This window comes from Belonocnema kinseyi, chromosome 3 (genome assembly GCF_010883055.1).
Source record: "Belonocnema kinseyi isolate 2016_QV_RU_SX_M_011 chromosome 3, B_treatae_v1, whole genome shotgun sequence".
Taxonomy (NCBI): domain Eukaryota; kingdom Metazoa; phylum Arthropoda; class Insecta; order Hymenoptera; family Cynipidae; genus Belonocnema; species Belonocnema kinseyi.
Window position 1 is genome coordinate 142035626 of NC_046659.1, and position 24179 is coordinate 142059804.

A 24179-nucleotide genomic window follows, 5' to 3' on the forward strand; every position below is an offset into this window, starting at 1 on the left:
GTCGAATTTTCGACAAAAAAATTACTTTTTGACAAAATACTTAGATTTTTCACCAAACAATTAAATTTCCTACAAAATAGTGGAATATTGAATCAAATAGCGCAAATTTTTATTAAAAACAACGAATTTTTTACCAAACCGTTGATTTTTCCACAAAATATTAAAATTTCAACAATCCAAAAAGATTAACTTTCTACCAAAAAAGACGAATTTTCAACTAAATTCATGAATTTTTAGACAAATAGTTGAATTTTCAACCAAAAACTTATATTTTCAACAAAATGTATAAATTTGCAAGAAAATAGTTGAACTTATAATCAAATAAATCTAAAAAATAAATGGGTAAAATATTAATTAATAAAATAATTTTTCAATAAAAAAAGGTTTTTTGACAAAAAAGTTCAATTTCCAACAAAAGAGATGAATTTTTAACTTAAATTGCGAATTGTTAAACAAAAAATGCATTTTTAAAGAAATTAGTTCAACTTTAAAACTTAGGTGTTAAATTTTTAAACAGAGAGATTAATTTTCTGCAGAATTTTTTTTTAAAACAGTTCAAGAATTGTCAACCGAAAAGTTGAATTTTAAACCAAAAAAGATAAATGTTCAAACAAAAAGATTAATTTTTAAGAAAATTTCAGAATTATCAACCAGAAAGTTAAAGTTTAAAGTGGACAAGATAAATGTTTAAATATAAAGATGAATTTACTATAAAAAAAAACGATTTAAAAAAAATAATATTAAACAATTCTCAACCAAAAAGTTAAATTTTTTAGAAAGATCAGAATTTTTTTTAATTTTCGAGAAAGTGGTTGAAATTTATAATCTAGTTATTAAATCTTTATCAAAAAAGGTGAATTTTCAAACAAAAAGATAAATTTTCTACTAAGGAAATGAAGTTTTAACAAAATTCAAGAATTCTCAATCAAAAAGTTGAAGTTTAAAATAAAAAAAAAAGTTTAACAAAAATATAACTTTACTACCAAAAAACTTGATTTTTTAAAACAAAATTCCAGAATTCTTAACTAAATAGTTGAATTTTCAACTGAAAAAGATGAATTTTCAAACGAAAAGATTAACCTACTACAAAAAAGACAAAATTTCCAATAAAATTCAAGAATTCTTAATCAAAAAATTGAATTTTTAAACAGAAAGGTTTATTTACCACCATAAAGTCGACTTTTCACCAAAATTCAAGAATTATAAATAAAAAGTTTAAATTTTCAACTAAAAAAGATGAATTTTAAAATTAAAAGATTAATTTCTAGAGAAAAGATTGGTTTTCAAAAAGTTTAAGAATTCTCAATCAAAAAATAGAATATCTAAGAAAGAACAATTTTTTTTAAATTTTTGATAAAGTAGTCCAACTTTAAAATCTAGTTATTAAATCTTTAACCAAAAAGGTGAATTTTCAAACAAAAAGATACATTTTCTACAAAGAAAACGAATTTTTAACAAAATTCAAGAATTCTAAACCAAAAAGTTGAATTTTCAACTGAAAAAGATATATTAAACAAAAAAATTAAATTTCTAGCAAAAAAGACGAATTTCCCATAAAAAAAAAGAATTCTCAATCATACTGTTGACTGTTTAAGCTAACAAAAATGAATTAAAAAAAAAATTATTTATCTCCTATAAAAAGTTTATTTAAAAAAAAAATGGAAGAATTCTGAACCAAAAAGTTAAATATCAAACTAAAAAGTCTGGTCGCCTAGTGGGTATATTCTCATCGCGCGTTGCGCGCGGCTAGTTTCAATCGCTTACAAATTTTTATTTCTTTTTTGGGGGAACCACTTTTTTTCGTACCTTTTGTTGTTTTTACACGTATTTTTCATTTTTATTTTTAATGTAATTTTGTATTTACAACCAAAACTACGTGTCCTATCAAAAAGTTACTTATAACAAATTTGTAACTCTTTTTCGGGTCAAAAATTTTTGTCCAAACATTGTTTTCGTAACTTGTGTCATTTTTCCACAAACTTTATTATTTTCATTATCTATGTTATTTTTCACGAATAAAACAAAAACTACACGACCTATACTACTTCTTTACTACCAAGAATTCGATTTTCTAAATAAAATACAAGAACTTTGAACTAAAAAGTTGAATTTTAAACTAAAAAAGAAGAATTTTTTAACGAAAAGGTTAATTTACTATTTTTATGTACTTTCAGAACAAAATTTCTCCAAATTCCAAAAGGTAACGTTACTTTCACTAGGAACCCCCGTGTCCGTTACCAACCGTGGGTTTTTTTAGTACCCCCTCGCCACGCCCGTAAAGTTTTAAATTATTTTATGGACGATCCCTAAAAAGGAATCAAAAGTAAAAAGAGCATGAAGAGGGACCTTTTCCTTAAGGAAAAGGTCAGGGATATCGAAATGGGAGAAGGAAATGTAAACGAGAAGATGAAAATAATGATAGGAGAAATAAAAAGAGTTCATAGGGAAAAAAACTTCATGAAAGAGGAGATAGAAGTGAATGAGATAAAAAATTTAAAGAGAAAAAGGAAATGGAAGACGGAGAAATGGGAAAAGTAGTGGAGAAGAATATAGGAGAAGGCAGAAGGAGTATATTGGGTTATCTAATAAAAAGAGGAGGAAGATGAAAAGTTTGAAGAAAAGGCAGAGAAGGCCAGAACGGAAGAAGAGGTTTGCAAGGTAGTAAATAGAGACAGAAAGGGAAGGAAGAGAGTAAATCAGGATATTTTGATAGTAGAATGGAAAAAATATTGTATGGATATACTAGAAGTAGGCAGAAGAGTTAGGAATGGAGGAAAATGTGGTAGAGCACGATATGAGGAAGAGGAAATAACAAGCAAAGGAGTAGTCAAGGTGTTAGGAATAATAAAAGAAGGAATAGAACTTGGTATAGATGAGATTCCAATTTAAATTTTGTCATAGGAGGGGGGGGGCAGAACTAAAGGAATGGGTGTAGATAATGTGCAATAGAGTATGGAGAGGAGAGGGATTGTCAGAGTTATGGAAAGAAGAAGTAGTGGTACTCATATAAAAAAAGGTAAAGGGCCTAGTGCCAAAATTGTATAAAGCTTTACCGGAGAAGTTGAAGAAAGTAGTTAAGGAAGAAATGATAAGATCAATGAATCAGGCAGGGTTTAGAAAGGAAAAGGTGGGAGAAGAAAGCAAAAATGGTCTGGGAGATAGAAGTGAGTGAAGTTAGAAGAAGTAAAGGAGTATAAATATTTGGGAAATACTTTGTAAACAAATGAAGATCATACAGGTCGTATAAAAGAGAAGATTAGAAACCTGTATGGCTGATATTTGGCTATGGAGCAGATATATAGAGGGGGATGAAAAGGAAAGAGATTGAGAGATAACAAGAAATGTACAAAAGGTGGACGCTATTGGTAGATTGGAGGAGGTCTAGACTAGAGTCTAGATATATGGTAGTTTAAGATGAAGCTAAGGGAGGGAAGGGGAGGAGAATGAACTAAAAAGTGTTTGAAGGAGTTGGAAGAAAGAAGAACTAAGGCGATACAATTAAAAAGATGGAAAGAATAAGACTCATTCTTTAGTGGTAGAGATATAGGACAGAGGACTGGAGTAAATTATGAAGAAATGGAGAAAAGGCAGAGAGAAAAGGAAGCAGTGGTCAAGTATTTTGAAAACCGATGGGGAGAGATAAAATGAGACATAATAACAAAATTTAGATAGGAAAAGAGGTAAGGAAAGAGATGTGTTGGAAAAAGAAGAAAAGAAAGTGTATAAAGGAGTTGGATACGGCTAAAGGAGCCTTTAAAAATTACAAAAATGAGGTAGAAGAAAAGTAAAGAAAAGGAAACATTTTAAATATATGTTAAATAAATTAGTGTTGCTCATTAAATTTAATTTTTGATTGCGATACAAATTAAGGAGATGGAGTAAACTTAAAAAGTTGCGAATCAAGCTTTCTGATCTCGTCAAATTACTATTTTCGCCCTAAGTAACATGCACATTTAATTTAATATAAGATAAATATTTTGCATCCTGGTTTTAATTATTGTATATTTATCATTATTAACATTTAAGTGTTAACTTTTAGGACTATTTATTTCTAAATATTTTTTTATAAATATGGTAATGAAACATTTTCTAGATTTCGTTGGGGGTCCAATTATGGCAACCTGGTTAGGTCAGTGTTCTCAGATGAGAATAAAACAAGGCTCGAATTTTTATGATTTAATAACAGGGCGGCACAAAAAGAGTGTTTGCTTATCGCGTTTATGATTCAGAAAAGGGGGCATCTTCGAAAGGTAAGACTGGTCGAAGGAATTAATAAGAGTATAAAAAGAAGGATATTGGATATGTAATAATTGAACCATTATTTTTAGCCCTCGGCCTACCCAAAAAAGAATACTTTTTAGCGCATTCAACATTATTTTAGACCAGAATTCCATAAAAATTGAAGAGGCCACAGGATAAAATACAATCAGTTTTATGATATTGGATTTAAAACTTAGATTGAAATTTTGATTCAAAATGTTTTCGAAAAGAAATTCCGTATCATATCTATATACATGAAAAGTCAGGGAAAAATCAATTTTTTTTAAAGCTTTCAAAAATCCGGAAGTTTTCGTAAGGGGTACTTTAAAGAAATGTAAAAAAATACATTTTAAATGTTTAAATTTTAATTTGAAGTGTTTTTATTCTGTTTATAAAGGATTCTATTTTAAAGATTTTACCAGATTAAAATTGTAGTTCTTTGGTTAAGGATTCAACTTCTTTTTGTAAAAAATTTGCATTTTTTGGTTGAATCGAATTGTTTTATATTTGAAATTTCAATTTTTTGATTTTAATATTTATTATTATTATTATTATTATTCGTTGAGAATTGTTCTTTTTTGTTTTAAAATGCAATTACTTGATTGAAGGCTGAATCACATTGTTAAAGTCATAATTAAATTAAACATTATATACAAAAATTAATAAAGACTGAAGATTCATCATTAGTTAAAAATTCGTTGATCTTTTTTGGTTCAAAATTACATCTTTGTAACTGAAAATCTAAATATTCCAGGTGAAGATTAATAATTTTAGTTAAAAATTCACTTCCTTGGTTGAAAAGATAACCGTTCTGTTGAACAGTAATTTTTTTGTAAAAAATTAATTTTCTTAAATAAAAATGTGACTATTCTATTTCAACTTGAAAATTGATTAATTTTTTAATAAAAAATTTAAATACTTGGGTGAAAGTTGAACCAGTTTGCCAGAACATTTTTTTTTTGGCAGACACACTTCTTTGGTTGAAAATTCATCATTTTTAGGTAATTTTTGTTTTAACTAAAAACTAATCTCACTTGATTAAATTTCTTTTTTTTGGTTGAAAGTGCCATTCTTTGGTTAAAAAATAATTTTTTATTGAAAACTCATATTTTAGTGTTGAAAATTGATTTGTTTTTGAAAAAATCAATCTTTCAGCTTCAAAGTTCCACAATTTGGATAAACATTTTTTTCTTCCTTGACTACAAAAAATTTATTTTTAGATTTTTTTCGTTTTTATTGGAAAATTAAACTTTCGTATTGAAAGTTGAACTAATTTCTTTAAAAATATTTTCTTCTTGGTTGTAAATTCATCTATTTGGTTGAAAATTACACAATTTTGTTGAAAATTATTTTTTCTTGTTAAAAATGTTTTGTTGTTGTTGAAAATTCTTTCTTTATTGAAAATTTAACTTTTTCATTTTTGTTAAAGATGAATCTTCTGACTGTAGAAAATTCAACTATTACTCTCAAAATTCATTCGTCTTTCTTGGTCAAAAATTAATCACCTTGGTCGAAAATTTGCCTTTTTGGTTCCGATTTCATCATTATCGGTTCAAAATTAATCTATTTAGTTAAAATTTAAAAATTTTCTTAAAAATTGAAACACTTTGTTAAGAATTTGTTTTCATTATTAAAATATTAACTATTATCTTTTTTTTTTGAGAATTAATATTTTTGTTGAAAATTCAAGTATTCGGGCAGATCATGCCAGTACTTAATTAAAAATCAACTATTTTTTTGAAAATTAAACTATTGCGTCATAAAGTGATTTTTTTTAGTAACAAATTTAACTTTTTTTCATCATTTTTCAGTTGAAAACCTATCTCTTTGGCGGAAAATTAAACTATTTTCTTGAAAATTTGTCTTTTTGGTAGAAAATTATTATTTTTGGGTTGAAAATTAGAAATGACAAAATGCTTGAAAATTCATTTTTTTGTATTAGGTGGAAATTCATTTTTTTACTGAACATTTAATATGTCCATTTTGAGTTGAAAATTTTTCTTTTTTAATTGATAATTCAACTATTTGTTAGAAAATTTAATCTCTTTTGTTTAAAAATTCGATTATTGCATGGGAAATTCATCTTTGTAGTTTAAAGATTCTACTGTTTGAATAAAAATTCAACTATTTTGTTGCAAATTTGAATATCTTTTTTAAAAATTCAAGCATCTACTTAAAAATTAATGTGTTTTTTTGAAAATTTTTTTTTGAAAAAATTAATTTTCTTGGTTAGAAATTAGTCTTTTTGGTTGAAATTTAAATATTTGGTTGAAAAATCAAGTTTTTGGTTGAAAATCTATCCTTTTTATTCAAAAATTAAACTATTCAGTTAAAACTTAACCTATTATGTAAGAAATTTAATTATTGTGTTTAAAATTCAAGTATTATGTTAAAATGTCACCTTTTTTGGTTCAAAATTTAAATATTTTAATTCAAATTTGAATATTTTGTTTAAAGCTCATTTTTTCGAAATAACACATTTAAAAATCTGCTTAAAAATAAATTGATTTTGTTAAAAATTCGTCTTTTTAGTAGAAAATTATTCTTCTTAGTCAAAAATTTTCATTTTTGGTAGATTGCAAATATTTGAATGAAAATTTAAGTTTTTGGTTGAAAATTGAACAATGTGGTTATGAATTTAAGTATTTTAAACGAAATTTAATAATTTCATTAAAAATGTAAGTATTTTGTTAGAAAATCATTTTTTTAACTGTTTTTTAAAAATATTTCATCTATTTATGTAGAAAATTCGTCCTTTTTTATTGAAAATTCATCATTTTTGGTTAAAAATTTATCCGTCATCTAAGCAATTCTATTAATTATTTGGTTGAAAATGCTACTATTTTGTTGAAAATTAAACTACTTTGTTAAAAAATCATTTTCTACGAAAAAAGTCAACTAATTTGCTAAACATTTGTTCTATTGGATTTAAATTCATCTGTTATCATAAAAAACTCATATTTTTTGTTCAAAAAAAAAAAAATAATAAATCCAATTCGAAATCGTTCTATTCCGTTTATAAAAGAGTCTATTTCCAAAATCTTACTAGAATAGAATTCTCGTCTTTAAATACTAATTATAAAAAAAAATGAAAAACTGTTCAGGAGAATATCAGGAAAAAATCAGGGAATTTGGAAAAACATGTTTGGCGGTCACCCTTAATATGATAATAATAACTTAATAATGGCTATAGTACCATAATTCATTTTGTCAAAATATATAATAAATTAATATAAAGTAGACTTTGTTGTGAAAGAAATTTGGCATGATGGAAATTAATAGTTGGGAAATTTGAAACGATTCAAAATTCATGTTTTTGACAGGACCACCTACTATAGTGGGAAATATGTAATGTGCGAACAATGGAGGCGGTCCTAGGAAATAATTTGATAATATAAGGGTGTCATGCGAGTCGGTTTTAAAATCAGATATCTTTTGTGATGGATGAAACTAATCGTTCAGGCGGTGACCCTAGTTTAGTCATAGAGAAGTCACCATAACTGCGGGTGGTTAGCAGTATATTAAATATATATATATATATATATATATTCTTCAGGGATGAGGCCCATGGATAGTCCCAAATACAATAGTCCGTAATCTTTATTTTACCAAAAATAATTCCATCGCCGAGCAATTTCAAATAATGTTTATTTATTTTAATTGTCAATTGAAGAAAATTGTATTTTTAAAAATTAAATTTCATACATTAACCAAAAAAATCGTTTTCAAAATTTCCTGATTTTTTCTGATCTTTTCCTGGCTGATTTTTCATTTTTTCTTATTGTTAATTTGCAAAGACTAGAATTTTAATCTTGTAGCATTTTTAACAAGCACTTTTATAAACAGAATGAAACCATTTTTTTTTTAATTTATTTGTTTCAACTAAAGAAGATAATATTTCTACAATAAAAGGTGAATTTTCACTACAAAAAGACGAACTTTGAGCAAATAAGTTTAATTTTCGACCAAAATAATTCGATTTTTAACAAAACAGTCGAATTTTTAATCAAATTGTTAAATTTGTAATATAGAGAGATGAATTTTTTAAAAAAATGATCGAGTAAACAAATGAAAAATTAGGCTTACCTAAAAAAATTAATTTTTAACAAATCAGTTTAACTTTTAATAAAGAAAAAAACATACAATTATTAACAAAAACTACGTATTTTTAACAAAATAATTAAATTTTCAACAAATTGAATAAATTGGAAAACAAATTAATAAAATTTTCATCTTTAAAGATAAAAATTTCAATTAAATAGTCGCATATTCAAACAAAAAATATTAAATTTCAAATCAAAATTATTAAATTTCAAACAAAAACAGTTGAATTTTCAACTTTTTACTAAACCAAACAGTTGAATTTTCGATCAAAAAACGACTTTTGAACAAAATAATTAAATTTTGAACAAAATAGTCGATTTTTAAATTAAAATGTTGAATTTGTAACGAAAATCAAACAGCATCAAAAAAATTAATTTTCAATAAGGTAGTTCAATTTTATCAACGAGAAAAAACAAATATTAACAACAAAGACGTATTTTTTATGAAATATTCATAATTTCAACAACTTTGTAACCATTTTATCGAATTTTGATCATGCAAAGAAGAAAAGTTCAATTAAATAGTCAAATTTTCAACAACAACAAAAAATTTTAAATTTCAAATAAAAACAGTTGAATTTTCAATCATAATAGACGACTTTTTAACAAAACAGTTTAATTTTCGACCAGAAAAAAGACACTTTTAAAAAAAAGTTTAATTTAAAAAACAATAATTAGATTTTCAACAAAATATTCGAATTTTTAACTGAATTGTTGAATTTGTAAAATGTTAAGATACGAGTAAATTTTTAACCACATGGACGATTAAACAAAACAAAAATTAAACTTACACCATAAAATTAACTTTTAACCAATTAGTTCAACTTTTATCAATAAGAAAATCAAACAATTTTTTAACAAAAAATATGTATTTTGACCAAAAAAAGAAAAAATTTTCAAAAAATTTGTTGAATTGGTTACCAAATTAATAAAATTCTGATTGAGAAAGATGAAAATTTCAATTAAATAGTCGAATTTTCAAACAAAAAATATTACAATAAAAAAAAATTGAATTTTCAACCAAAGAATATGACTTTTTGAACCAACTTTTTAATTTTTGATTTAAAAAAATCACTCCGAAAAAAATATATTAATTTTCAACAAAATGGTCGATTTTCTACCCAAATTATTGAAATTTAAAAATAAAAATGTTCACCTAAATGGTCGAATGAACAATAGGAAAATCCAACATCACATATTACTCAGAAAAGATGACCTTTTAACAAAACAGTTTAATTTTCGACCAAAAAGGCCTCTTTAAAAAAATATTTTCATTTTAAACAAAATAATTAGAGCTTCAACAAAATATTCTAATTATTAAACCAATTTTTGAATTTGCAAAATATAAAGATGAATTTTTAAACAAATGGCTGAAAAAACAGAACAAAAATTAAACTTCAACAAAAAAATTAATTTATAACATTGTAGTTTAACGTTTATTCATCAAAAAAAGCTGATTTGTAACCAAATGATTACATTTTTATCCAGCAAAAATAAAATTTTCAACAGGAAAATATGAATTTTCTATCAAAAGAACAAATTTTCTGTCTAAAAAGACGTATTTTTAACAAAACAGTTGCATTTTTTACCAAAAATATGAATTTTCAACAAAATGTTTGAATTTCACGCCAATTTCAAGAAATAAATCAATTTTCAACAAAATAATTTAATTTACAAGAAATAGTTGGGTTTTTCACCAAATAGTTAATGATAAAGTCTAAACAAAAAAGGAAAATTTGTTAACTAAGAAGATTAATGTTTTACCAAGAAAGACGAATTTTCAACTAAATGCATGAATTTTTAGACAAACAGTTGAAGTTTTTACAAAAAAGTTCAACTTTACCAAACAATGGAAAAGTTACATTCTCAGTAAAAAAATATATTTTCAACAAAAAAAGTCAACAAAACTGTGTAATTTTTAACAAAAGAAACGACTTTAACTAAAATGTTAAATCTGCAACAACAACAAAATTATTTTTAAACGAAGTAGTTCAACTTTTAGTCGAATTGTTAAAGTTTTAAGCAAAACACGAATTTTCTGGGAAAAAATTCAATTTTCAACCCTAAAATATGAATTTTCAACCAAATTTTTTTTAACAAAAAGTTGAATTTGTAACCAAAAAAGAGAAAATTTCAACCATTAAGATTAGTTTTCTAAGAAAATAGACGAACCTACAACCAGAAAAAAATTTCGTTACTCAAATAATTCAACTTTTATCCAAGTCGTTGAATTTTTTATTTAAAAAAAAATCAATTTTCAACATAAAATAGAATAGTTACAATTTCAGTTGAGAAAATTAATTTTTGACGAAAAAATTAAGTTTTCAACAATTAGGTTAAACTTTTAACAAACAAGATACATTTTCATAACAAAATGTTAATCAAAAAATCGAATTTTCTAACAAAACGATGTAATTTCAATAAAATAGTTCAATTTTCAAGCTAGAAAAAAATTTATCCAAATTTTTGAACTTTCAAGCTAAAAGATGAACTTTCTGGATCATTATAAAAATTTTTTTAATTCTAAAAAAAAAATTCAAAGAAAATGTTAACTTTATACAAACAGGTTAATTTTTAAGAAAAAATTGGATGTTCAGCAGAAAAGTTATTTTTTCACCAAGCAGTTGCATTTTTAACCAAACAAGAAAAATGTACACCACTAAGATTAATTTTCTACCAAAAAGACGAACATTTCACTAAAAATAGAAAAGTTACATTTAGAATTTAAATAATTAATTTTAATGTAAAAAGGAATTTCTAAAAAAATAGGTAAATATTCAACTAAAGAGATGAACCTATATAACCAAAAAATAAATTTTCAACAAAGTGGTTCAACTCTTAGCCAAGTAATTGAATTTCATAAAAAATTTACTCGGTTACAGAAATTTCGTTATTTTGAAATCAAATTTTTTTCTCCTGGAAAGAAAAATGTAAATTTGTTAACAGTTTTTTTCGGTTTAAGAATTTAACTTTTGGCTTGAAATTTGAACCGCTTTAATAAAATTTTTTATTTAGTTGCTGATTCATAATTTTAGATGAAAGTTTATCTCTTTGCTTAAAAATTTAGCTATTTCGTAAAGCATTAGCTTTTCTTTTCCTTGAGAATTAATGTTTTTTAACGGAAAATGTAACTTTTCCATGTTTTTTTTTGTTTGAAAAATGATCTTTTTAGTAGAAAATTCGTATTTTTCAGTAGAAAACTAATCTTTTTTGCTCAATTTTCCTTCCTTTTTTGGTTAAAAATTAAACTGTTTTGTTAACATTTAAATTTTTTGTTGGGAATTCATACTCTCTGGTTGAAAATTCAACTGGGTCACAGAAAATTCATTATTTTGTTTAAAGTGTAACAATGGGGATGAACTTTTTTTGCTTCCTGACTGAAAAATATTTATTCGTTAAAGATTATTCTTTTGGTTAAAAATTATATTGTCGGGCTGAAAATTTTTCTTTGTAAAAATATTAACTGTTATTTTTATTGATTTTCGTGTAGAATTCATCTTCTTGTGGTAGTATTTGTTATTGTGGTTGAATAATCAATTTTTTAATTAAAAATTTAACATTTACATTATTGTTTGAAATTTTTTTTAGAATTATTCTTTGTAGGTTGAAAATTTAACAGTTTTTGGTTAAAATTTAATCTTTTTTGTTTGAAAATTCAAATATTTGATTGAAAATTCATCTTTGAAGGATGAAAATTCAATAGTTTGGTTAAAAATTTAACTATTTTATTAAAAAATTAACATAATATGTTGAACATGAAACTAATTCGTTTGAAACATATTCATTCTGTTAAAATCATCTTTTTTCGTTAAAAAATCAACGTTTTTGTTGAGCATCTTTTCGTTTTATTATTAAGAATTTATTTTTTCTACTGAAAATTTAACTTTTCCTTTCTTTGTGGTAGAAAAATAATATTTTTGGTTGACAATTAATTTTGTTGAAAAATGTTTTTTTTTTATAAAAAATTTATCTGTTCTGATAAAACAGTTTTTTTTTATTTCAATTAAATAAGTAAATTTGAGTTTCAATAGTCAGTGAAAATTAAAAATTGGTCATGGAAATCAACAGAGAAAATCATTTCAGGTTGATTTTGGAAAAAAATTGCAGAATGGCCCTCTTTTCTATATTTAATCGCTAAGAGTCAAAATGTCAAAAATTGATAAAAATAGAGTTGATTCTATACAGCGAGTAACCGAAACCTGATTATTTATACAGACTCACCCAAAATTGATTCTATATTGTATGAAGCAGTCGATTTATAGGTATAATTTTTTGTACGAAATGTTATGTATACTAAATAACAAAGAAGTATTGAATACGTGTAGCAGATTTTAATCATTTTAATACATTTCGAATGTGTATGTGATTCTATTGTAAAATCTAAAATGGAAATTTAAATCCAATACGGCTGAGCGATAAGGGACTAGGAATTGAACAGGCGAGGCTTATTGTCAAGACAAATAACGATCATTAGTTGATACAACCAAGAGCTACATTATTTTAATGGAAGGATTGGAAAATTAGTCTCTTGTGTTTTAGTATACGATCACGAATTAAACTTGCTTATCTCGAGTCTATCGTGAGACTCTAGCACACTTTTCAAATTGGAAAAAATCATGTCAGTCCCTTTTGGATTAGAATTATCACAACTATTATCTGTTCTTTTCATTTTTAGGTTTTCAAACCAAAAAGACGATTTTTTAGAAGAGAATTGAATTTTCGACATAAAAGTTCATTTTTAGCCAACAGAGATGAATTTGAACAAAGAAAGATGAATTTTCTACCATAAAAAATGAATCTAAAAAAAAGGACGAATTTTTAACAAAACATTGAATTTTCAACAAAACAATTAAATTTTTAACAAAGCGATAGAAGTTCCAACAAAAAATTTAATTTTTAACGAAACAATTGAATTTTCAAGCAAATAATTGAATTTCCGACAAAAACATTCGTTTTTAGCCAAAGAGGTGAATTTTTAACAAAGGAAGATGAATTTTCTACAAAAAAAGATGAATTTTTAATCCCAAGGGACAAATTTTCTACAAAGCAATTGAAATTTAAAAAACTTTCGACAAAAAAGTATATTTTTAGCCCAGAGAGCTAAATTTTTGACAATCAAAGAACAATTTTCTACCATAAAATATTAATTTTCCAATCTAAAAGGATGAGTTTTCAACATAACAATTAAATTTTTATCAAAAAAATTAAATTTTCAACAAAAAAATTGAATTTTGGACAAAAAGGTACAGTTTAACCAAAGAGATGAAGTTTTAGAAAATAAAGATGACTTTTCTACCAAAAAGGATGAATTTTTAGCAATGAAAGATGAATTTTCTGCATCAAAAAATGAATTTTCAATCCGAAAGAACGAATTTTCTACAAAGAAATTGAAATTTCAACGAAGCAATTGAATTTTCAATAAAGAAATTTAATTCTGAATAAAATAATTGTATTTCGGACAAAAAGGTTCATTTTTAGACAAAGAGGTGAAGTTTTAACAAAGAAAGATGAATTTTCTACAACAAAAATTAAATTTTTAATTCCAAGGGACAAATTTTCTACAAAGCAATTGGAATTTTAAAAAAGTAATTGAATTTTCAATAAAGAAATTTAATTCTCAATAAAATAATTGTATTTCCGACATAAAGGTTCATTTTTAGATAAAGAGGTGAATTTTTAACAAAGAAAGATGAATTTTCTACAACAAAAGATGAATTTTTAATCCCAAGGGACAAATTTTCTACAAGGCAATTGAAATTTAAAAAATGTAATTGAATTTTCAACAGAAAAATTGAATTTTCGACCAAAAAGTTGATTTTTAGCCAAAAGAAGTGAATTTTTGACAATGAAAAAACAATTTTCTACAATAAAATATGAACTTTCAATCTAAAAAGACGTGTTTTAAAAAAAACAATTAAATTTTTAACAAAAGAATTAAATTTTCAATTAAAAAATTTAATTTTCAAGAAAATAATTGAATTTCCGACAAAAAGGTTCAGTTTAACGAAAGAGGTGAAGTTTTAAAATACAAAGGTGACTTTTCTACTATAAAGGATGAATTTTTAGCAATGAAAGATGAATTTTCTACAACAAAAATTAAATTTTTAATCCCAAGGGAAAAATTTTCTACAACGCAATTGGAATTTCAAAAAAGTAATTGAATTTTCAATGAGAAAATTGAATTTTCCACAGAAAAATTGAATTTTCAACAGAAAAATTGAATTTTCGACAAAAAGTTCATTTTTAACACATAGAGATAAATTTTTGACAATCATAGAACAGTTTTCTACCATAAAATATGAATTTTCAACCTAAAAGGACGAGTTTTCAACATAACAATTAAATTTTTAACAAAAGAATTAAATTTTCAACAAAAAAATTGAATTTTCGACAAAAAGGTTCAGTTTAACCAAAGAGGTGAAGTTTTAGAAAACAAAGATGACTTTTCTACAATAAAGGATGAATTTTTTAAATCAAAAAATGAATTTTCAATCCCAAAGAACGAATTTTCTACAAAGAAATTAAAATTTCAACAAAGCAATTGAATTTTCAATAAAAACATTAAATTTTCAATAAAATAATTGAATTTCCGACAAAAAGGTTCATTTTTAGCCAAAGAGGTTAATTTTTAACAAAGCAAGATGAATTTTCTACAACAAAAATTAAATTTTAAATCCCAAGGGACAAATTTTCTACAAAGCAATTGAAATTTCAAAAAAGTAATTGAATTTTCAATGAAAAAATGGAATTTTCAACAGAAAAATTGAATTTTCGACAAAAAGTTCATTTTTAACACAGAGAGACAAATTTTTAACAATCATAGAACAGTTTTCTACCATAAAATATGAATTTTCAACCTAAAAGGACGAGTTTTCAACATAACAATTACATTTTTAACAAAAGAATTAAATTTTCAACAAAAAAATTGAATTTTCGACAAAAAGGTTCAGTTTAACCAAAGAGGTGAAGTTTTAGAAAACAAAGATGACTTTTCTACCATAAAGGATGAATTTTTTGCATCAAACAATGAGTTTTCAATCCCAAAGAACGAATTTTCTACAAAGAAATTAAAATTTCAACAAAACAATTGAATTTTCAATAAAAACATTAAATTTTCAATAAAATAATTGAATTTTCAACAGAAAAATTGAAATTTCGACAAAAAATAAATAAAAATAAATAAAAATAAAAATGAATAAAAATAAATAAGAAAACAATTTTCTACCACGAAATATGAATATTTAATCTAAAAGGACGAATTTTCAACAAAACACTTGAATTTTCGACAAAAGAGTTAATTTTGTAGCGAAGAGACGTGAATTTTTAATAATGAAAAAACATTTTTCTACCATAAAATATGAATTTTTAATATAAAAAGGACAATTTTTCAACAAAACAATTAAATTTTCAACAAATCAATTGAACGCTTAATAAAAAATTAAATTTTCATTAAAACAATTGAATTTTTGAACAAAACATTTTAGTCTTAGCCAAGAGGTGAATTTTTAACAAAGAACAATGAAAGATACATTTTCTACAATAGAAGATGAATTTTTGATCCCAAACGAAGAATTTTCTACAAAGAAATTGAAATTTCAACAAAGCAATTGAATTTTCAATACAAAAATTGAATTTTCAAGAAAATAATTGAATTTCCGACAAAAAGGTTCATTGTTAGCAAAAGAGGTGAATTTTTAACAAAGACTAATCATCAAGTAATTGAATTTTCAACAAAAAAGTTCATTTTTTGCCAAGAGGGGTGAATTTTGAACAAAGAAAGATGACTTTTCTACTACAAAAGGTGATTTTTTGATCCAAAGGGACGAATTTTTAACAAAACAATCTAATTTTCAACAAAATAATAAAATTTTAAAGAAACGAATTTAATTTGCAAGAAAATAATTGAATTTTGGACAAAAAAAGAATGATGAAGTCAAAATAAAAGATGAATTTTTAATCCAAAATGACGAATTTTTAACCCTTATGAAACAGAAGTATTAGTAAGTATTGGATATAATACTTTTTTTGTGAATAAGTATTGGAAACCAAATACTTTTTTGCGAAAAAAGTACTGGATCCAATACTTACCAATACGTCTTTTTCATAAGCGATAAAAGATGGATTTTCAAGAAAACAATTTAATTTTTGACGAATTTTCAACAACAAATTTTAACAATATTCAACAATTAAATTTTATGAAAAAGAATTATTGTTAAGTATTGGATCTAATAATTACCAACACTTTTTTTATAAGGGAACAAATTAATTGAGATTTTGACAAAAAAAGTATTAAGTAACAATTGAATTTTCGACAAATATTATGAATCTTAAAAGAAAATGTACAAATTAGTTAGCTTTAAACAAAGTAGTTAATTTGGCTATCAAAGAAACAAAGTCTCAACGAAACATGTAACTATTATTATTTAAAGAAAAAAATATTTTAATTTCAAATAAAAATCAAGAAAATAGTTGAGTCCTTAACCAAAACAGATTAATTTTCAACCAAGGCGTTGCATATTTAACCAAAAAAGATCAATTTTCCATACAAAAGGATGCATTTTTTAAGAAAAGTGTTGAATTAAGACCAAATAAATATTTAAATTTTTAGCAAAATAATTAAAGTTCCAACAAAACTGTTGGATTTTGTACTAAGTAGGAGAGTTTTTAACCTGCAAAGATGAATCGTCTACCATGAAAATGAATTCTTTACCAAAAGACGACTTTTCAGCAAATTACGTGAAGTTTCGTATAAAACAGTTGAATTTTCAACTGAAAAAGAAAGTTCAAAAACACAAATGTAATCGTTAAATTTTCGGTTTCAAAAACTAATTTTCAAATTTAAAAAAGTCATCTTCAGCAAAATAGTTTATTCTTACCCAAATAATTAAATAATTCAAACGAAATTGTTCTATTTTTAATCCAAAAGAATGATTTTTTAACAGGGCAGTTAAATATACGATAAAAAAAGATAAACACAAGCAAATAAAATTATTTTTTTAATCACACAAATATTGAAATTACTTACAAGAAAAAAAGTAATATCAGTTTGTTTTTAAACTTATATAAACATAAATTTTATAAGATTTTTGAGAAAATTAAAGAAGATTTTTGAATATTTCAGTTGCTCAAAAACGAATTAGGAAGATAGAAAAAAAATTATTTTTACAGGAATTTACAAATTATTTGGAAAAATTCTAGCCTTTTTACATGATATTCAAGAATTTTGGAAAAAATATTTCATCAATTTTTGTAAATTCCTTTAAGTTTTAAAATATTTTAAATGTATTAGAACTTTCTTAAATTCCTAAACGAATTTTTAGATTACTCGAATTTCTCTTAAAATTTTGAAATATCATTAAAAATTTTTAAAAATGCCTGAAAATCTTCCAAATTTTCCTAGTAATTAAAAAAATTTGTATATTCACTTGAAACCTTTAACAATGCTTTTTTATCTTCTGAAGCTTTGATTTAAAATCTTTTTAAAAACTGAATTTTTAAAAAAAATTTAATTTGAAATTCTTTTCCAATCTTTTCAAATCTTCTCAATATTTCTTGAATTAACTCGATCTTTTTTATATTTTTTAATCTTAATAAATTGAAACATTTTGCTTTAAAATCTTCTACTCATTATCGAAATTTAAGAAAATCTTTTGAAAGGTTTGAAAATATTTTTCGATTTGCTCTTAAACTTCATTTTTCAACAACAACAAAAATCATGAAAAATTTTCCCATAAATCCTAAGAAAATTCTTCTTTTAATCCTTTTAAAATTTTTAAACCTTATATTTTTAAGTTATTCAAATTGTTGGTCAATTTTTTGTTGTCAATTCTGCAAAATTAAAAAAATTCTCTTAAATTCTTTCAAATTCTTATTTGAAACTTTTAGAAATATCCATAATAATCCATATTTACCAGATTTATTACTCAAATGTATAACAAGCAAAAATAAAAAGTAAAATAATTTTTTTATCTTTACAGTTCTTATGTCATTTATAAGGATGTAAGCAAAGATAAAAAAAATGAAGTCGCTATTAGAAGACATAATAAAATTCCACTGATTAATATGTCACATTCTCATCGCGTGTCTGCCAGATCTCGCTTTTAGCGCTCAATTATTTATTTGCCTCGCGCTACACGCTTGGTCTTTCTACTTTTCCCACGTTCGTGCGTAGATCCTTTAAAATAATATCTCAAAGAATTTACTTCTGTTATTTTTTAATTGTAAATGGAAGCTCTTGCTTCTTTAATAAATACATTTTTATCATCTGTCTGGCGCTTCGCCAGATTTATATAATTTATATACAATATAAGGATGGTGTAAACCAAAAAATTTTCTTTATCGTGTTAAATTTTATTTTATTTAATGTATGTTTTGATAATATCTGTACTTTGGTCAACAATTCTTGTTAAAATTTCATCGCATCTTATTTCATAGTTTATTTGAAAAATGGAATTTATTTTTATTAATTATTAATCGTTAAATTTTTAGCATGGAAAATTAATATTTAACCAAAAAACGAATTGTTGGAAATTTGAAATAGTTTAATTGTCTATCAAATTGTTAAATTTTGAAGCCAAAAAGACAAATTTTAAGTGTAATCTTAATAGTTTATATTTCAACAAAAGAATATTTTCATTCTAAATCAAAAATAATAAAATAGTTAAAGCCTTAACCAGAACAGATTATAAATTTCTGAATTTTTAGAAAAATGTTTAAAATTAAATTTTAGGTAATTTATGGCAATTTACTATATTTACTTGTAAAATTATTATAAGTTACCGAATATTTCCATCAATTGGCTAATTTATGGTATGTTACCATATTTCCCTGTAAAATTATTATAAATGACAGATAATTTCCATAACATTTTGGAAATTTACAGAAATTTTTGTATTGATTTTTGGGCAATTTATGGCACCTTACCATAAATTACCTGTGATATTCTCATAAATTACCAAAAAATTCATAAATTTACCGAAATTTATAAAAATGTCTTAAATTTGATTTTGGGCAATATATGGTAAATTATTGGAGATCGAATTATTTTTAGTTAAAAATTCAACTTTTTTGGTGAGAATTCATGAATTTTGTTGAACATTTATTTATTTCGGTAGAAAATTAATCTTTTTGTGTAAAAATTTATGTCTTTAGTTGAATCTTCAACATTTTGGTTGAGAACTCTTGAATTTTATTAAAAACTCGTATTTTTTGTTAGTAAATTGTAAATTCATATTTACGTTTAAAAATGCTTCTTTTTTAGTTGAAAATTCAATTTCTCGGTTGAGAATTCTTCAATTTTATAAAAATTCATTTTTTTCCATCAGTAAATTAAATTTTTCGTTTAAAAATTCAAATTTTTGGTTAAAAATTTAACACCTTCATTTTAAATTTGAACTACTTTCTTAAAAATTAAAAAATTTCTTTCTTTCTTAAAAAATCGACTTTTTGGTTGAGGATTCTTGAAATTTATTGACAATTAGTCTTTATTGGTAGTAAATTAATTTTTTTTGTTTAAAAATTCATCCTTTTTATTTAAAAATTTAACTTTTTAGTTGATAACCCTTGAATTTTATTAAAAATCCGTCTTTTTTGTTAGTAAATCAATCGTTTTGTTTAAAAATTCTTTTTTTCAGTTAAAAATCTAACTTCTCGTTTAAGAATTTCTAAATTTTGTTAAAAATTCGTTTTTTCCGGTAGTGAATTAAACTTTTCGTTTGAAAATTCATATTTTTTGTTTAAAATTTAATAGCTAGATTTTTTAGTTGAACAACTTTCTTAAAAATTAAAAAAAAAGTTTCTTTCTTAAAAAATCAACTTTTTGTTTGATAATTCTTAAATTTTATTGAGAATTCGTCTTTTTGGTAGTAAATTAATCTTTTTGTTTAAAAATTCATCCTTTTTAGTTTAAAATTCAACTTTTTAGTGAGAACTCTTGAATTTTATTAAAAATTCTTCTTTTTCGGCAGTTAATTAATCTTTTTCTTTGCAAATTTATCTTTTTAAGTTAAAATTTCAACTTTTTGGTTAAGAATTCTTGAGTTTTATTAATAAATTCGTCTTTTTTCTATGAAATTAATCTTTTGGTTTAAACATTTTTCTTTTTCAATTGAAAATTCAACTTTTTGGTTGAGAATTCTTCAATTTCTTTAAAAATTTGTTTTCTTCAGCAGTAAATTATTCTTCAAGCTTAAAAATTCATCGGTTTCGTAAAAAATTCAATAAATTAGTTTTAAAGTTGAATTACATTCTTAAAAAATAAGAAAAGAATTTTTTTCTTTTGAAAATTCAAAGTTTTGGTTATTAATTCTTAAATTTAATTAAAAATTCGTTTTTTTATATAAAATTGATATTTCAGCTTAAAAATGTAACAACTATGTTTCAAAGTTGAACCACTTTCTGAAAAATGCATTTTTGGTTCACGATTCAAAATTTTAGTTGAAAAATTATCTCTTTGGTTGGAAATTGAATTGTTTTGTTGAAATTCCTTTTCTTTTTGGTTGAAAAATTACTTTGGTAACTGAAAATGTACCTATTCCATTTTTTGTCGAAAATGGTTCTTTTTTAAGAAAGAATTCAACTTTTTGTCAAAATCAAACTATTTTGTTAAAAATTTGTTTAGTCTTTGTTGTTCAAAGTTCAACTTTTGGTTTCAGAGTTTTTGTACCTTGTTTGAAATTTGTCCTTTTTTTGTATACAATTAAAATTTCGTATTTTTCGTCTGATAATTCAATAGTTTTGTATAGAATTTTTTTTCATTCTGTCTTGAAAGTTCAATATTTTAGTCAAACAAATCAACAATTTCTTAGAAAATTCGTTTTTTATAATATAATTTTTTTTTAAATTAAAACTTTAACTATTTCTTTTTAATTAAAAATGTATCTTTTTTAGTTAAAAAATTCAATTATAACCTGATTAAATATCACGAGAAATTCAATTAGGCACATTTCAATACTTACCCTGAAAATCACTTTTTATTTTAATTGCTTATTTATTCATATTCATAAACGTAAATCAGGTTTTATCCAAAGGGTACGTTAGTTTTAAATATTTAATTAATAATTCAACTTTTTGATTTTTTTCTGGTTTCTTATAAATAATTTTTACTGTAAGTTTAAAAATTCCACTTTTAAATCAAAATTATTCTCTTTTATGATTATTCAATTATTTGTATGAAAATTCAACTTTTTTGAATGAACTTTTTTTTATTAGGAATTCATCTTTTCGTGTGTAAAAGTGCAATTTTTTTCTTAAAAATTTGACTTTTAATTTGATAACTAAACTCCTTTTTTGAAAATTATTCTTTTTTTTAATTTCCGTATATTTTAATTTGTTACCAAAAAATACGAATTTTTAACCAAACACTTAAATTTGGAACTAAAAATGATTAATTTTTCAAATAAAAGATCACTATGAACCAATAAGAGGATTTTTAAATAAAAATAGTCGAATTTTGTACCAAAATGTTTAAATTTCAATTCAAAAAGACGATTTTTCTACAAAGCAGTTGAATTTTCAATCACAAAATATGAATTTTCAACAAAAAGGTGAATTTCTTTATCTTGTCTTAGACTTATATATAATAGTATGCTTTTTAATTAATGCACAATTTGCATTTCATAATTCCATTTTAATTACAAATATTAACATGTATTTGAATTTAGAAAACTGCATAATTGGACTTTCAAAATTAAGAACTTTTTGACAAAACTCGCCAATTTATCATAAATAAAACTATAAAGAAATGAGTAAACTTTTTGTGTGAAAATAATTAAAAGTCGGATTTCTAAGACGGGATCTTTTGAATACAAATTCATTCTGAGTATCAAGTTTCGAGCAAGGGATGCTCGTTTTCGAATAGGGATGTCACATTCAGTCTTGGAAAACACGACTCAGGCATGAACCCTCCCTTGATTAATGTATGCAAAGATTAGTAGTCTAGGGTCGAACAACCTAAATATTTTAACACGTCTCACTTCGGTGTCGAGAATACAAAGATCGAAAAACACATCTAGAAACTGACATATAAAAATTCCCCGAGAAATAGTACAATAGGACCTATAAAAGACATTTCAAATTTCTTTTTAAAATTCGGTCCATCGGAGGTCGATTACTTTGTACAGTTGATTTTTCAATTTAAAAAGATTAAATTCGGACCAAAAATGTCTTACTTTTTTGTTAAGAATTTATGAATATTGTTAAAAGTTCGTTTATTTCAGTAGAAAATTAATCTTTTTGTTAAAAAATTTTTGTCTTTAGCTGAATCTTCAACATTTTAGTTGAGAACTCTTAAATTTCATTAAAAATTCGTCTTTTTTGGTAGTAAATTAATCTTTTGGTTTGAAAATTCAACTTTTCGGTAGAAAATTCTTTAATTTTGTGAAATAAATTTTTGTCGTTAGTAAATTAAAGTTTTCGTTTGAGAATTCAACTTTTTGGTTAAAATTTTAACAGCTAGCTTTTACAGTTGAACTACTTTCTCAAAAATTAAAAAAGTCCCTTTCTTTCTTAAAAAATCAACTTTTTGATTGAAAATTCGTCTTTATTGATAGTAAATTAATCGATTTGTTTAAAAATTCTTCTTTTTAGTTAAAAATTTAACTTCTCGGTTAACAATTCTTAAATTTGGTTAAAAATTAGTTTTTTTCGGTGGTAAATTAACCTTGTCATTTGAAAATTCATCTTTTTGGTACAAAATTTAACAGCTAGATTTTAATATTGAACTACTTTTTTAAAAATGAAAAAAAAGTTTCTTTTTTAAAAAATCTACTTTTTGGTTGAGAATTCTTGAAGTTTATTGATAATTCGTCTTTTTTGGTAGTAAACTGATCTTTTTGTTTAATAATCCATCCTTTTTAGTGTAAAATTCAACTTTTTGGTTGAGATTTTTTTTTTAAATTCGGTCCAGCAGAGGTGGATTACTTTGTACAGTTGAATTCTTAATTGAAAAAGATCAATTATTTTAGACCAACAATTTACGATATAATCTTTCAGTAATAAGAATTAAATTTTAAAACAAACAACAAACAAGAAAACGAATTTTTAACCAAAAAAGTTGTGGTTTCAACCCAAATGAATATTTTTTAAGAAAATTTTTTAATTTTCAACAATGTAAATTCATTTTTAACCAAATCGTTGAATTTTCAATAAAAAATAGGAAACTTTAACCAATAACATTAATTTTGTAAAAAAAACAAATTTTCAATAAAATAGTGATATTTAACAATTTAAATTTAGATGTAACAAAATTGTTGAATTTTCTACAAAATAGATTAATTTTTCACAGACTTGTTGAATTTTCAACTGAAAAAGAGAAATTTTCAGCAAAATTCATAATATAGCAACTAAATATGATTAATTTAGAACCAAAAATATAATAATACATTTTTGATTAAAAAAATTAGTTTTCAAACAAAAATAATTGAATTTTCAACAGAAAAACACGAAGTTTTAAAGGAACGCATAAATTCGCAACTGAAAAATTACTTGAATTAATTTAATTTCTTCGAATTATTTGAATTACAAGTGAATTACCCTGGATTACAAGTAAATTATAGCTTATCCAAATATTTGAATTTTTTAAAAGATAAATTAATTTTTAAACAATAGAGATGAATTTATAACGGAAAATGTAATAGTTGATATTGCAACGAAATAATATTTTAATTTTAAATTAATTAATTAATTAATTAATTAATTTTCATTACTAAAAAATAATTTTTTTAATAAAATTTTGTTTACTGGAACATTAAGATTCTTGCTTAAAAATTCATCTTTTTGGTTGAAAACTAAACTATTTTTGTGAAATTTAGAAATGCA